This window comes from Triticum aestivum, chromosome 3A, assembly GCF_018294505.1.
Source record: "Triticum aestivum cultivar Chinese Spring chromosome 3A, IWGSC CS RefSeq v2.1, whole genome shotgun sequence".
NCBI lineage: Eukaryota > Viridiplantae > Streptophyta > Magnoliopsida > Poales > Poaceae > Triticum > Triticum aestivum.
The window spans coordinates 599,049,457-599,063,261 of NC_057800.1; the positions used below are offsets into that span (position 1 = coordinate 599,049,457).

General features: G+C 44.6%; 1 pseudogene; it reads left to right on the forward strand.

Annotated features, from left to right (window-relative positions):
* Positions 1-13,805, forward strand: part of LOC123057025 (microtubule-associated protein RP/EB family member 1B-like) — a 58,170-nt pseudogene that overhangs the window by 24,304 nt on the left and 20,061 nt on the right.

The window sequence follows — 13,805 nt, forward strand, 5'->3', positions numbered from 1 at the left end:
TATGGCTACGCCCGGTCCTTGAGAAGGTTAAAACAGCACCAACTTGACGAACTATCGTTGTGGTTTTCATGCGTAGGTAAGAACGGTTCTTGCTCAGCCCATAGCAGCCACGTAAAACTTGCTCAGCCCATAGCAGCCCACAAATAGAGGACGTCTAACTTGTTTTTGCAGGGCATGTTGTGATGTGATATGGTCAAGACATGATGCTATATTTATTGTATGAGATGATCATGTTTTGTAACGGAGTTATCGGCAACTGGCAGGAGCCATATGGTTGTCGCTTTATTGTATGCAATGCAATCGCCCTGTAATTGCTTTACTTTATCACTAAGCGGTAGCGATAGTCGTAGAAGCAATAGTTGGCGAGACGACAATGATGCTATGATGGAGATCAAGGTGTCGCGCCGGTGACGATGGTGATCATGACGGTGCTTCGGAGATGGAGATCAAAAGCACAAGATGATGATGGCCATATCATATCACTTATATTGATTGCATGTGATGTTTATCCTTTATGCATCTTATTCTGCTTTGTTTGACGGTAGCATTATAAGATGATCTCTCACTAAATTTCAAGATAAAAGTGTTCTCCCTGAGTATTCACCGTTGCCAAAGTTCGTCGTGCCGAGACACCACATGATGATCGGGTGTGATAAGCTCTACGTCCATCTACAACGGGTGCAAGCCAGTTTTGCACACGCGGAATACTCGGGTTAAACTTGACAAGCCTAGCATATGCAGATATGGCCTCGGAACACTAAGACCGAAAGGTCGAGCATGAATCATATAGTAGATATGATCAACATAGTGATGTTCACCATTGAAAACTACTCCATTTCATGTGATGATCGGTCATGGTTTAGTTGATATGGATCACATGATCACTTAGATGATAAGAGGGATGTCTATCTAAGTGGGAGTTCTTAAGTAATATGATTAATTGAACTTAAATTTATCATGAACTTAGTACCTGATAGTATTTTTGCTTATCTATGTTGTTGTAGATAGATGGCCCGTGCTATTTTTCCGTTGAATTTTAATGTGTTCCTTGAGAAAGCAAAGTTGAAAGATGATGGTAGTAATTACACGGACTGGGTCCGTAACTTGAGGATTATCCTCATTGATGCACAGAAGAATTACATCCTGGAAGCACCGCTGGGTGCCAGGCCTGCTGCAGATACTACTGACAACGTTAAGAACGTTTGGCAGAGTAAAAGCTGATGACTACTTGATAGTTCAGTGTGCCATGCTTTACTGCTTAGAACCGGGACTTCAATGATGTTTTAAACATCATGGATCATATGAGATGTTCGAGGAGTTGAAGTTAATATTTCAAGCAAATGCCCGTAATGAGAGATATGAAGTCTCCAATAAGTTCTATAGCCGCAAGATGGAGGAGAATAGTTCTGTCAGTGAGCATATACTCAAAATGTCTGAGTATCATAATCACTTGACTCAACTAAGAGTTAATCTTCCTGTTGATAGTGTCATTGACAGAGTTCTTCAATCACTGCCACCAAGCTACAAAAGCTTTGTGATGAACTATAATATGCAAGGGATGAATAAGACTATTCCCGAGCTCTTTGTGATGCTAAAGGTTGCGGAGGTAGAAATCAAGAAGGAGCATCAAGTGTTGATGGTCAATAAGACCACCAGTTTCAAGAAAAAAGGGCAAAGGGAAGAAGAAGGGGAACTTCAAGAAGAACGGCAAAGAAGTTGCTGCTCAGGAGAAGAAACCCAAGTCTGGACCTAAGCCTGAGACTGAGTGCTTCTACTGCAAATAGACTGGTCACTGGAAGCGGAACTGCCCCAAGTATTTGTTGGAAATATGCCCTAGAGGCAATAATAAAATGGTTATTATTATATTTCATTGTTCATGATAATTGTCTATTGTTCATGCTATAATTGTGTTATCCGGAAATCGTAATACATGTGTGAATACATAGACCACAACACGTCCCTAGTGAGCCTCTAGTTGACTAACTCGTTGATCAAAAGATAGTCATGGTTTCCTGACTATGGACATTGGATGCCATTGATAACGGGATCACATCATTAGGAGAATGATGTGATGGACAAGACCCAATCCTAAGCATAGCTCAAAGATCGTGTAGTTCGTTTGCTATAGCTTTTCCGAATGTCAAGTATAATTTCCTTAGACCATGAGATTGTGCAACTCCTGGATACCGTAGGAGTGCTTTGGGTGTACCAAACGTCACAATGTAACTGGGTGACTATAAAGGTGCACTACGGGTATCTCCGAAAGTGTCTGTTGGGTTGGCACGAATCGAGACTGGGATTTGTCACTCCGTATGACGGAGAGGTTTCTCTTGGGCCCACTCGGTAATGCATCATCATAATGAGCTCAATGTGACCAAGTGGTTGATCACGGGATCATGCATTAAGGTACGAGTAAAGTGACTTGCTGGTAACGAGATTGAACGAGGTATTGGGATACCGATGATCGAGTCTCGGGCAAGTAACATACTGATTGACAAACGGAATTGTACGGGATTGATCGAATCCTCGACATCGTGGTTCATCCGATGAGATCATCGTGGAACATGTGGGAGCCAACATGGGTATCCAGATCCCGCTGTTGGTTATTGATCGGAGAGTCGTCTCGGTCATGTCTGCGTGTCTCCCGAACCCGTAGGGTCTACACACTTAAGGTTCGGTGACGCTAGGGTTGTTGAGATATTAGTATACGGTAAACCGAAAGTTGTTCGGAGTCCCAGATGAGATCTCGGACGTCACGAGGAGTTCCGGAATGGTCCGGAGGTGAAGATTTATATATAGGAAGTCAAGTTTCGGCCATCGGGAAAGTTTTGGGGGTAATCGGTATTGTACCGGGACCACCGGAAGGGTCCCGGGGGTCCACCGGGTGGGGCCACCTATCCTAGAGGGCCCCATGGGCTAAAGTGGGAGGGGAACCAGCCCCTAGTGGGCTGGTGCGCCCCCCTTAGTCCTCCCCCTGCGCCTAGGGTTGGAAACCCTAGGGGTGGGGGCGCCCCACTTGGCTTGTGGGGCACTCCACCCCCCTTGGCCGCCTCCCCCCTTGGAGATCCCATCTCCTAGGGCCGGCGCCCCCCTGGGGGTCCTATATATAGTTGGGGGAGGGAGGGAAGCCGCACCCTAACCCCTGGCGCCTCCCTCTCACTCCCGTGACACCTCTCCCTCTCGTGAAGCTTGGCGAAGCCCTGCCGAGATCATCGTTGCTTCCACCACCACGCCGTCGTGCTGCTGGATCTCCATCAACCTCTCCTTCCCCCTTGCTGGATCAAGTTGGAGGAGACGTCTTCCCAACCATACGTGTGTTGAACGCGGAGGTGCCGTCCGTTCGGCGCTAGGTCATTGGTGATTTGGATCACGACAAGTACGACTCCATCAACCCCGTTCTCTTGAACGCTTCCGCTCATGATCTACAAGGGTATGTAGATGCACTCCCCTCTCCCTCATTGATAGGTAACTCCATAGATTGATCTTGGTGATGCGTATAAAATTTTAAATTCTGCTACGTTCCCCAAAAGTGGCATCATGACCTAGGTTTATGCGTAGTTTCTATGCACGAGTAGAACACAAAGCAGTTATGGGCATCGATATTGTCAATTTACTTGCTGTTACTAGTCTTATCTTGATTCGGCGGCATCGTGGGATTAAGCGGCCCGGACTGACCTTACACGTACGCTTACATGAGACTGGTTCCACCGACTGACATGCACTAGTTGCATAAGGTGGCTAGCGGGTGTCTGTCTCTCCCACTTTAGTTGGATCAGATTCGATGAAAAGGGTCCTTATGAAGGGTAAATAGAAATTGGCATATCACGTTCTGGTTTTGGCGTAGGTAAGAAACGTTCTTGCTAGAAACCTATAGCAGCCACATAAAAACTTGCAACAACAATTAGAGGACGTCTAACTTGTTTTTGCAGCATGTGCCGTGTGATGTGATATGGCCAAAAGGATGTGATGAATGATATATGTGATGTATGAGATTGATCATGTTCTTGTAATAGGAAACACGACTTGCATGTCGATGAGTATGACAACCGGCAGGAGCCATAGGAGTTGTCTTAATTTATTTATGACCCGCGTGTCAACATAAACGTCATGTAATTACTTTACTTTATTGCTAAAGTGTTAGCCATAGTAGTAGAAGTAATAGATGACGAGACAACTTCAAGAAGACACGATGATGGAGATCATGGTGTCATGCCGGTGACAACGATGATCATGGAGCCCCGAAGATGGAGATCAAAAGGAGCAAATGATATTGGCCATATCATGTCACTATTTGATTGCATGTGATGTTTATCATGTTTTACATCTTATTTGCTTAGAACGACAGTAGCTTAAATAAGATGATCTCTCGTAATAATTTCAAGAAAGTGTTCCCCCTAACTGTGCACCGTTGCGAAGGTTCGTTGTTTCGAAGCACCACGTGATGATCGGGTGTGATAGATTCTAACGTTCGAATACAACGGGTGTAAGCCAGATTTACACACGCAATACACTTAGGTTGACTTGACGAGCCTAGCATGTACAGACATGGCCTCGGAACACGGAAGACCGAAAGGTCGAGCATGAGTCGTATAGAAGATACGATCAACATGAAGATGTTCACCGATGTTGACTAGTCCGTCTCACGTGATGATCGGACACGGCCTAGTTGACTCGGATCATGTTTCACTTAGATGACTAGAGGGATGTCTATCTGAGTGGGAGTTCATTGAATAATTTGATTAGATGAACTTAATTATCATGAACTTAGTCTAAAATCTTTACAATATGTCTTGTAGATCAAATGGCCCACGTTGCCCTCAACTTCAACGCGTTCCTAGAGAAAACCAAGTTGAAAGATGATGGCAGCAACTATACGGACTGGGTCCGGAACCTGAGGATCATCCTCATAGCTGCCAAGAAAGATTATGTCCTAGAAGCACTGCTAGGTGACGCACCCATCCCAGAGAACCAAGACGTTATGAACGCTTGGCAGTCATGTGCTGATGATTACTCCCTCGTTCAGTGCGGCATGCTTTACAACTTAGAACCGGGGCTCCAAAAGCGTTTTGAGCAACATGGAGCATATGAGATGTTCGAAGAGCTGAAAATGGTTTTCCAGGCTCACACCCGGGTCGAGAGATATGAAGTCTCCGACAAGTTCTTCAGCTGTAAGATGGAGGAAAATAGTTCTGTCAGTGAGCACATACTCAAAATGTCTGGGTTGCATAACCGCTTGACTCGGCTGGGAGTTAATCTCCCGGATGACACGGTCATTGACAGAATCCTTCAGTCGCTTCCACCGAGCTACAAGAGCTTTGTGATGAACTTCAATATGTAGGGGATGGAAAAGACCATTCCTGAGGTATATTCAATGCTGAAATCGTGGAGGTGGAAATCAAAAAGGAACATCAAGTGTTGATGGTGAATAAAACCACTAAGTTCAAGAAAGGCAAGGGTAAAAAGAACTTCAAGAAGGACAGCAAGGGAGTTGCCGCGCCCGGTAAGCAAGCTGCTGGGAAGAAGCCAAAGAATGGACCCAAGCCCGAGACTGAGTGTTTTTATTGCAAGGGAAGTGGTCACTGGAAGCGGAACTGCCCCAAATACTTAGCGGACAAGAAGGTTGGCAACACTAAAGGTATATGTGATATACATGTAATTGATGTGTACCTTACCAGTACTCATAGTAGCTCCTGGGTATTTGATACCGGTGCGGTTGCTCACATTTGTAACTCAAAGCAGGAGTTGCGGAATAAGCGGAGACTGGCAAAGGATGAGGTGACGATGCGCGTCGGGAATGGTTCCAAGGTCGATGTGATCGCCGTCGGCACGCTGCCTCTACATTTACCTACGGAATTAGTTTTAAACCTCAATAATTGTTATTTAGTACCAGCTTTGAGCATGAACATTGTATCAGGATCTCGTTTAATTCGAGATGGCTACTCATTTAAATCCGAGAATAATGGTTGTTCTATTTATATGAGAGATATGTTTTATGGTCATGCCCCGCTGGTGAATGGTTTATTCTTAATGAATCTCGAGCGTAATGTTACACATATTCATAGTGTGAATACCAAAAGATGTAAGGTTGATAATGATAGTCCCACATACTTGTGGCACTGCCGCCTTGGTCATATAGGTGTCAAACGCATGAAGAAGCTCCATGCGGATGGACTTTTGGAGTCTCTTGATTACGAATCATTTGACACGTGCGAACCATGCCTCATGGGTAAAATGACCAAGACTCCGTTCTCAGGAACAATGGAGCGAGCAACCAACTTATTGGAAATCATACATACTGATGTGTGCGGTCCAATGAGTGTTGAGGCTCGCGGAGGCTATCGTTATGTTCTCACCCTCACTGATGACTTGAGTGGATATGGGTATGTCTACTTAATGAAACACAAGTCTGAGACCTTTGAAAAGTTCAAGGAATTTCAGAGTGAGGTTGAGAATCAACGTGACAGGAAAATCAAGTTCTTGCAATCAGATCGTGGGGGAGAATACTTGAGTCACGAATTTGGCACGCACTTAAGGAAATGTGGAATAGTTTCACAACTCACGCCGCCTGGAACACCTCAGCGTAATGGTGTGTCCGAACATCGTAATCGCACTCTATTGGATATGGTGCGATCTATGATGTCTCTTACCGATTTACCGTTGTCATTTTGGGGCTATGCTTTAGAGACTGCCGCATTCACTTTAAATAGGGCTCCGTCGAAATCCATTGAGACGACACCGTATGAATTATGGTTTGGGAAGAAACCTAAGTTGTCGTTTCTAAAAGTTTGGGGATGCGATGCTTATGTCAAGAAACTTCAACCTGAAAAGCTCGAACCCAAATCGGAAAAATGCGTATTCATAGGATACCCTAAAGAAACTATTGGGTATACCTTCTACCTCAGATCCGAAAGCAAGATCTTTGTTGCCAAGAATGGATCCTTTCTAGAGAAAGATTTTCTCTCGAAAGAAGTAAGTGGGAGGAAAGTAGAACTTGATGAAGTATTGCCTCTTGAACCGGAGAGTGGCGCAGCTCAAGAAAATGTTCTTCAGGTGCCTGCACCGACTAGAGAGGAAGTTAATGATGATAATCATGAAACTTCAGATCAAGTTGCTACTGAACTTCGTAGGTCCACAAGGACACGTTCCGCACCAGAGTGGTACGGCAACCCTGTCTTGGAAATCATGTTGTTAGACAACGGTGAACCTTCGAACTATGAGGAAACGATGGTGGGCCCAGATTCCGACAAATGGCTGGAAGCCATGAAATCCGAGATAGGATCCATGTATGAAAATGAAGTATGGACTTTGACTGACTTGCCCAATGATCGGCGAGCCATAGAAAATAAATGGATCTTTAAGAAGAAGACAGACGTGGATGGTAATGTAACCATCTATAAAGCTCGGCTTGTCGCTAAGGGTTATCGACAAGTTCAAGGGGTTGACTACGATGAGACTTTCTCACCTGTAGCGAAGCTGAAGTCCGTCCGAATCATGTTAGCAATTGCTGAATTCTATGATTATGAGATATGGCAAATGGATGTCAAAACGACATTCCTTAATGGTTTCCTTAAGGAAGAATTGTATATTATGCAGCCGGAAGGTTTTGTCGATCCTAAGAATGCTGACAAGGTGTGCAAGCTCCAACTCTCGATCTATGGGCTGGTGCAAGTATCTCGGAGTTGGAACATTCGTTTTGATGAGATGATCAAAGCGTTTGGGTTTACGCAGACTTATGGAGAAGCCTGCATTTACAAGAAAGTGAGTGGGAGCTCTGTAGCATTTCTCATATTGTATGTGGATGACATACTGTTGATGGGAAATGATATAGAATTCTTGGAAAGCATAAAGGCCTACTTGAACAAGTGTTTTTCAATGAAGGATCTTGGAGAAGCTGCTTACATATTAGGCATCAAGATCTATAGAGATAGATTGAGACGCCTCATTGGTCTTTCACAGAGTACGTACCTTGACAAGATATTGAAGAAGTTCAATATGGATCAGTCAAAGAAGGGGTTCTTGCCTGTGTTGCAAGGTACGAGATTGAGCACGGCTCAATGCCCGACCACGACAGAAGATAGAGAAAAGATGAATGTCGTCCCCTATGCCTCGGCCATAGGGTCTATCATGTATGTTATGCTGTGTACCAGACCTGATGTAAACCTTGCCGTAAGTTTGGTAGGAAGGTACCAAAGTAATCCCGGCATGGAACACTGGACAGCGGTCAAGAATATCCTGAAGTACCTGAAGAGGACTAAGGATATGTTTCTCGTTTATGGAGGTGACGAAGAGCTCGTCCTAAAGGGTTACGTCGATGCTAGCTTCGACACAGATCTGGATGACTCTAAGTCACAAACCGGATACGTGTATGTTTTGAATGGTGGGGCAGTAAGCTGGTGCAGTTGCAAGCAAGGCGTTGTGGCGGGATCTACATGTGAAGCGGAATACATGGCAGCCTCGGAGGCACCACAAGAAGCAATCTGGATGAAGGAGTTCATCATCGACCTAGGAGTCATACCCAATGCGTCGGGGCCAATCACTCTCTTCTGTGACAACACTGGAGCTATTGCCCTTGCCAAGGAGCCCAGGTTTCACAGGAAGACCAGGCATATCAAGCGTCGCTTCAACTCCATTCGTGAAAGTGTTCAAAATGGAGACATAGATATTTGTAAAGTACATACGGACCTGAGTGTGGCAGATCCGTTGACTAAACCTCTCCATAGAGGAAAACATGATCAACACCAGAACTCTATGGGTGTTCGATTCATCACAATGTAACTAGATTATTAACTCTAGTGCAAGTGGGAGACTGTTGGAAATTTGCCCTAGAGGCAATAATAAAATGGTTATTATTATATTCCATTGTTCATGATAATTGTCTATTGTTCATGCTATAATTGTGTTATCCGGAAATCGTAATACATGTGTGAATACATAGACCACAACACGTCCCTAGTGAGCCTCTAGTTGACTAGCTCGTTGATCAAAAGATAGTCATGGTTTCCTGACTATGGACATTGGATGTCATTGATAACGGGATCACATCATTAGGAGAATGATGTGATGGACAAGACCCAATCCTAAGCATAGCTCAAAGATCGTGTAGTTCGTTTGCTATAGCTTTTCCGAATGTCAAGTATGATTTCCTTAGACCATGAGATTGTGCAACTCCCGGATACCGTAGGAGTGCTTTGGGTGTACCAAACGTCACAACGTAACTGGGTGACTATAAAGGTGCACTACGGGTATCTCCAAAAGTGTCTGTTGGGTTGGCACGACTCGAGACTGGGATTTGTCACTCCGTATGACGGAGAGGTATCTCTTGGGCCCACTCGGTAATGCATCATCATAATGAGCTCAATGTGACCAAGTGGTTGATCACGGGATCATGCATTACAGTACGAGTAAAGTGACTTGCCGGTAACGAGATTGAACGAGGTATTGGGATACCGACGATCGAGTCTCGGGCAAGTAACGTACCGATTGACAAAGGGAATTGTATGGGATTGATCGAATCCTCGACATCGTGGTTCATCCAATGAGATCATCGTGGAACATGTGGGAGCCAACATGGGTATCCAGATCCCGCTGTTGGTTATTGACCGGAGAGTCGTCTCGGTCATGTCTGCGTGTCTCCCGAACCCGTAGGGTCTACACACTTAAGGTTCGGTGACGCTAGGGTTGTTGAGATATTAGTATACGGTAAACCGAAAGTTGTTCGGAGTCCCGGATGAGATCCCGGACGTCACGAGGAGTTCCGGAATGGTCCGGAGGTGAAGATTTATATATAGGAAGTCAAGTTTCGGCCATCGTGAAAGTTTCGGGGGTTATCGGTATTGTACCGGGACCACCGGAAGGGTCCCGGGGGTCCACCGGGTGGGGCCACCTATCCCGGAGGGCCCCATGGGCTGAAGTGGGAGGGGAACCAGCCCCTAGTGGGCTGGTGCGCCCCCCTTTGGCCTCCCCCTGCGCCTAGGGTTGGAAACCCTAGGGGTGGGGGGCGCCCCACTTGGCTTGTGGGGCACTCCACCCCCCTTGGCCGCCTCCCCCCTTGGAGATCCCATCTCCTAGGGTCGGCGCCCCCCTGGGGGTCCTATATATGGTGGGGGGAGGGAGGGCAGCCGCACCCTAACCCCTGGCGCCTCCCTCTCCCTCCCGTGACACCTCTCCCTCTCGTGAAGCTTGGCGAAGCCCTGCCGAGATCGCCGTTGCTTCCACCACCACGCCGTCGTGCTGCTGGATCTCCATCAACCTCTCCTTCCCCCTTGCTGGATCAAGTTGGAGGAGACGTCTTCCCAACCGTACGTGTGTTGAATGCGGAGGTGTCGTCCGTTCGGCGCTAGGTCATCGGTGATTTGGATCACGACGAGTACGACTCCATCAACCCCGTTCTCTTGAACGCTTCCGCTCGCAATCTACAAGGGTATGTAGATGCACTCCCCTCTCCCTCGTTGATAGGTAACTCCATAGATTAATCTTGGTGATGCGTAGAAAATTTTAAATTCTGCTACATTCCCCAACAGTATTTGGCGGATAAGAAGGATAGCGAAGTGAACAAAGGTATATGTGATATACATGTTATTGATGTGTACCTTGCCAGAGCTCGCAGTAGCACCTGGGTATTTGATACTAGTTCTGTTGCTAATATTTGCAACTCGAAACAGGGACTACGGATTAAGCGAAGACTGGCTAAGGATGAGGTGACGATGCACGTGGGAAATGGTTCCAAAGTCGATGTGATCGCCGTCGGCACGCTACCTCTACATCTACCTTCGGGGTTAGTTTTAGACCTAAATAATTGTTATTTGGTGCCAGCGTTAAGCATGAACATTATATCTAGATCTTGTTTGATGCGAGATGGTTATTCATTTAAATCTCAGAATAATGGTTGTTCTATTTATATGAGTAATATCTTTTATGGTCATGCACCCTTAAAGAGTGGTCTATTCTTGTTGAATCTCGATAGTAGTGATACACATATTCATAATGTTGAAGCCAAAAGATGCAGAGTTGATAATGATAGTGCAACTTATTTGTGGCACTGCCGTTTGGGTCATATTGGTATAAAGCGCATGAAGAAACTCCATACTGATGGACTTTTGGAATCACTTGATTATGAATCACTTGGTACTTGCGAACCATGCCTTATGGACAAGATGACTAAAACGTCGTTCTCCGGAACTATGGAGCAAGCAATAGGTTTGTTGGAAATCATACATACTGATGTATGTGGTCTGATGAATATTGAGGCTCGCGGCGGGTATCGTTATTTTCTCACCTTCACAGATGATTTGAGCAGATATGGGTATATCTACTTAATGAAACATAAGTCTGAAACATTTGAAAAGTTCAAAGAATTTCAGAGTGAAGTGGAAAATCATCGTAACAAGAAAATAAAGTTTCTGCGATCTGATCGTGGAGAAGAATATTTGAGTTACGAGTTTGGCCTACATTTGAAACAATGCGGAATAGCTTCGCAACTCACGCCACCCAAAACACCACAGCGTAATGGTGTGTCCGAACGTCATAATCGTACTTTACTAGATATGGTGCGATCTATGATGTCTCTTACTGATTTACCGCTATCGTTTTGGGGTTATGCTTTAGAGACGACTATATTCACGTTAAATAGGGCACCATCAAAATCCGTTGAGATGACACCTTATGAACTATGGTTTGTCAAGAAACCAAAGTTGTCGTTTCTTAAAGTTTGGGGCTGCGATGCTTATGTGAAAAAGCTTCAACCTGATAAGCTCAAACCCAAATCGGAGAAATGTGTCTTCATAGGATACCCAAAGGAAACTATTGGGTACACCTTCTATCACAGATCCGAAGGCAAGATATTCGTTGCTAAGAATGGATCCTTTCTAGAGAAGGAGTTTCTCTCGAAAGAAGTGAGTGGGAGGAAAGTAGAACTTGATGAGGTAACTGTACCTGCTCCCTTATTGGAAAGTAGTTCATCACAGAAACCGGTTCTTGTGACATCTACACCAATTAGTGAGGAAGCTAATGATGATGATCATGAAACTTCAGATCAAGTTACTACCGAACCTCATAGGTCAACCAGAGCAAGATCCGCACCAGAGTGGTATGTTAATCCAGTTCTGGAGGTCTTGTTACTTGACCATGACGAACCTACGAACTATGAAGAAGCGATGATGAGCCCAGATTCCGCAAAATGGCTTGAGGCCATGAAGTCTGAGATGGGATCCATGTATGAGAACAAAGTGTGGACTTTGGTTGACTTGCCCGATGACCGACAAGCCATCGAGAACAAATGGATCTTTAAGAAGAAGACAGCCGCTAACGGTAATGTTACTGTCTACAAAGCTCGACTTGTTGCAAAAAGGTTTTCGACAAGTTCAAGGAGTTGACTACGATGAGACCTTCTCACCCATAGCGATGCTTAAGTCCGTCTGAATCATGTTAGCAATTGCCGCATTTTATGATTATGAAATTTGGCAAATGGATGTAAAGACTGCATTCCTGAATGGATTTTTAGAAGAAGAGTTGTATATGATGCAACCTGAAGGTTTTATCGATCCAAAGGGAGCTAACAAAGTGTGCAAGCTCCAGCGATCCATTTATGGTGCAAGCATCTCGGAGTTGGAATAAACATTTTGATAAGTGTGATCAAAGCATATGGTTTTATACAGACTTTTGGAGAAGCCTGTATTTACAAGAAAGCAAGTGGGAGCTCTGTAGCATTTCTAATATTATATGTGGATGAAATATTGCTGATTGGAAATGATATAGAATTTCTGGACAACATAAAAGGATACTTGAATAAAAGTTTTTCAATGAAAGACCTCGGTGAAGCTACTTATATATTGGGCATCAAGATCTAAAAGAGATAGATCAAGACGCTTAATTGGACTTTCACAAAGCACATACCTTGATAAAGTTTTGAAGAAGTTCAAAATGGATCAAGCTAAGAAAGGGTTCTTGCATGTGTTACAAGGTGTGAAGTTGAGTAAGACTCAATGCCCGACCACTACAGAAGATAGAGAGAAAATGAAAAGTGTTCCCTATGCTTCAGCCATAAGCTCTATCATGTATGCAATGCTATGTACCAGACCTGATGTGTGCCTTGCTATTAGCCTAGCAAGGAGGTACCAAAGTAATCCAGGAGTGGATCACTGGACAGCGGTCAAGAACATCCTGAAGTACCTGAAAAGGCCCAAGGATATGTTTCTCGTTTATGGAGGTGACAAAGAGCTCATCGTAAATTGTTACGTTGATGCATGCTTTGACACTGATCCAGACGATTCTAAATCGCAAACCGGATACGTGTTTATATTAAACGGTGGAGCTGTCAGTTGGAGCAGTTCTAAACAAAGCGTCGTGGTGGGATCTACATGTGAAGCGGAGTACATTGCTCCTTCGGAAGCAGCGAATGAAGGAGTCTAGATGAAGGATTTCATATCCGATCTAGGTGTCATACCTAGTGCATCGGGTCCAATGGAAATCTTTTGTGACAATACCGGTGCAATTTCCTTGGCAAAGGAATCCAGATTTCACAAAAGAACCAAGCACATCAAGAGACGCTTCAACTCCATTCGGGATCAAGTCCAGGTGGGAGACATCAAGATTTGCAAGATACATACGGATCTGAATGTTGCAGACCCGTTGACTAAGCCTCTTCCATGAGCAAAACATGATCAACACCAAGGCTCCATGGGTGTTAAAATCATTACTATGTAATCTAGATTATTGACTCTTGTGCAAATGGAGACTGAAGGAAATATGCCCTAGAGGCAATAATAAAGTTATTATTTATTTCCTTATTTCATGATAAATGTTTATTA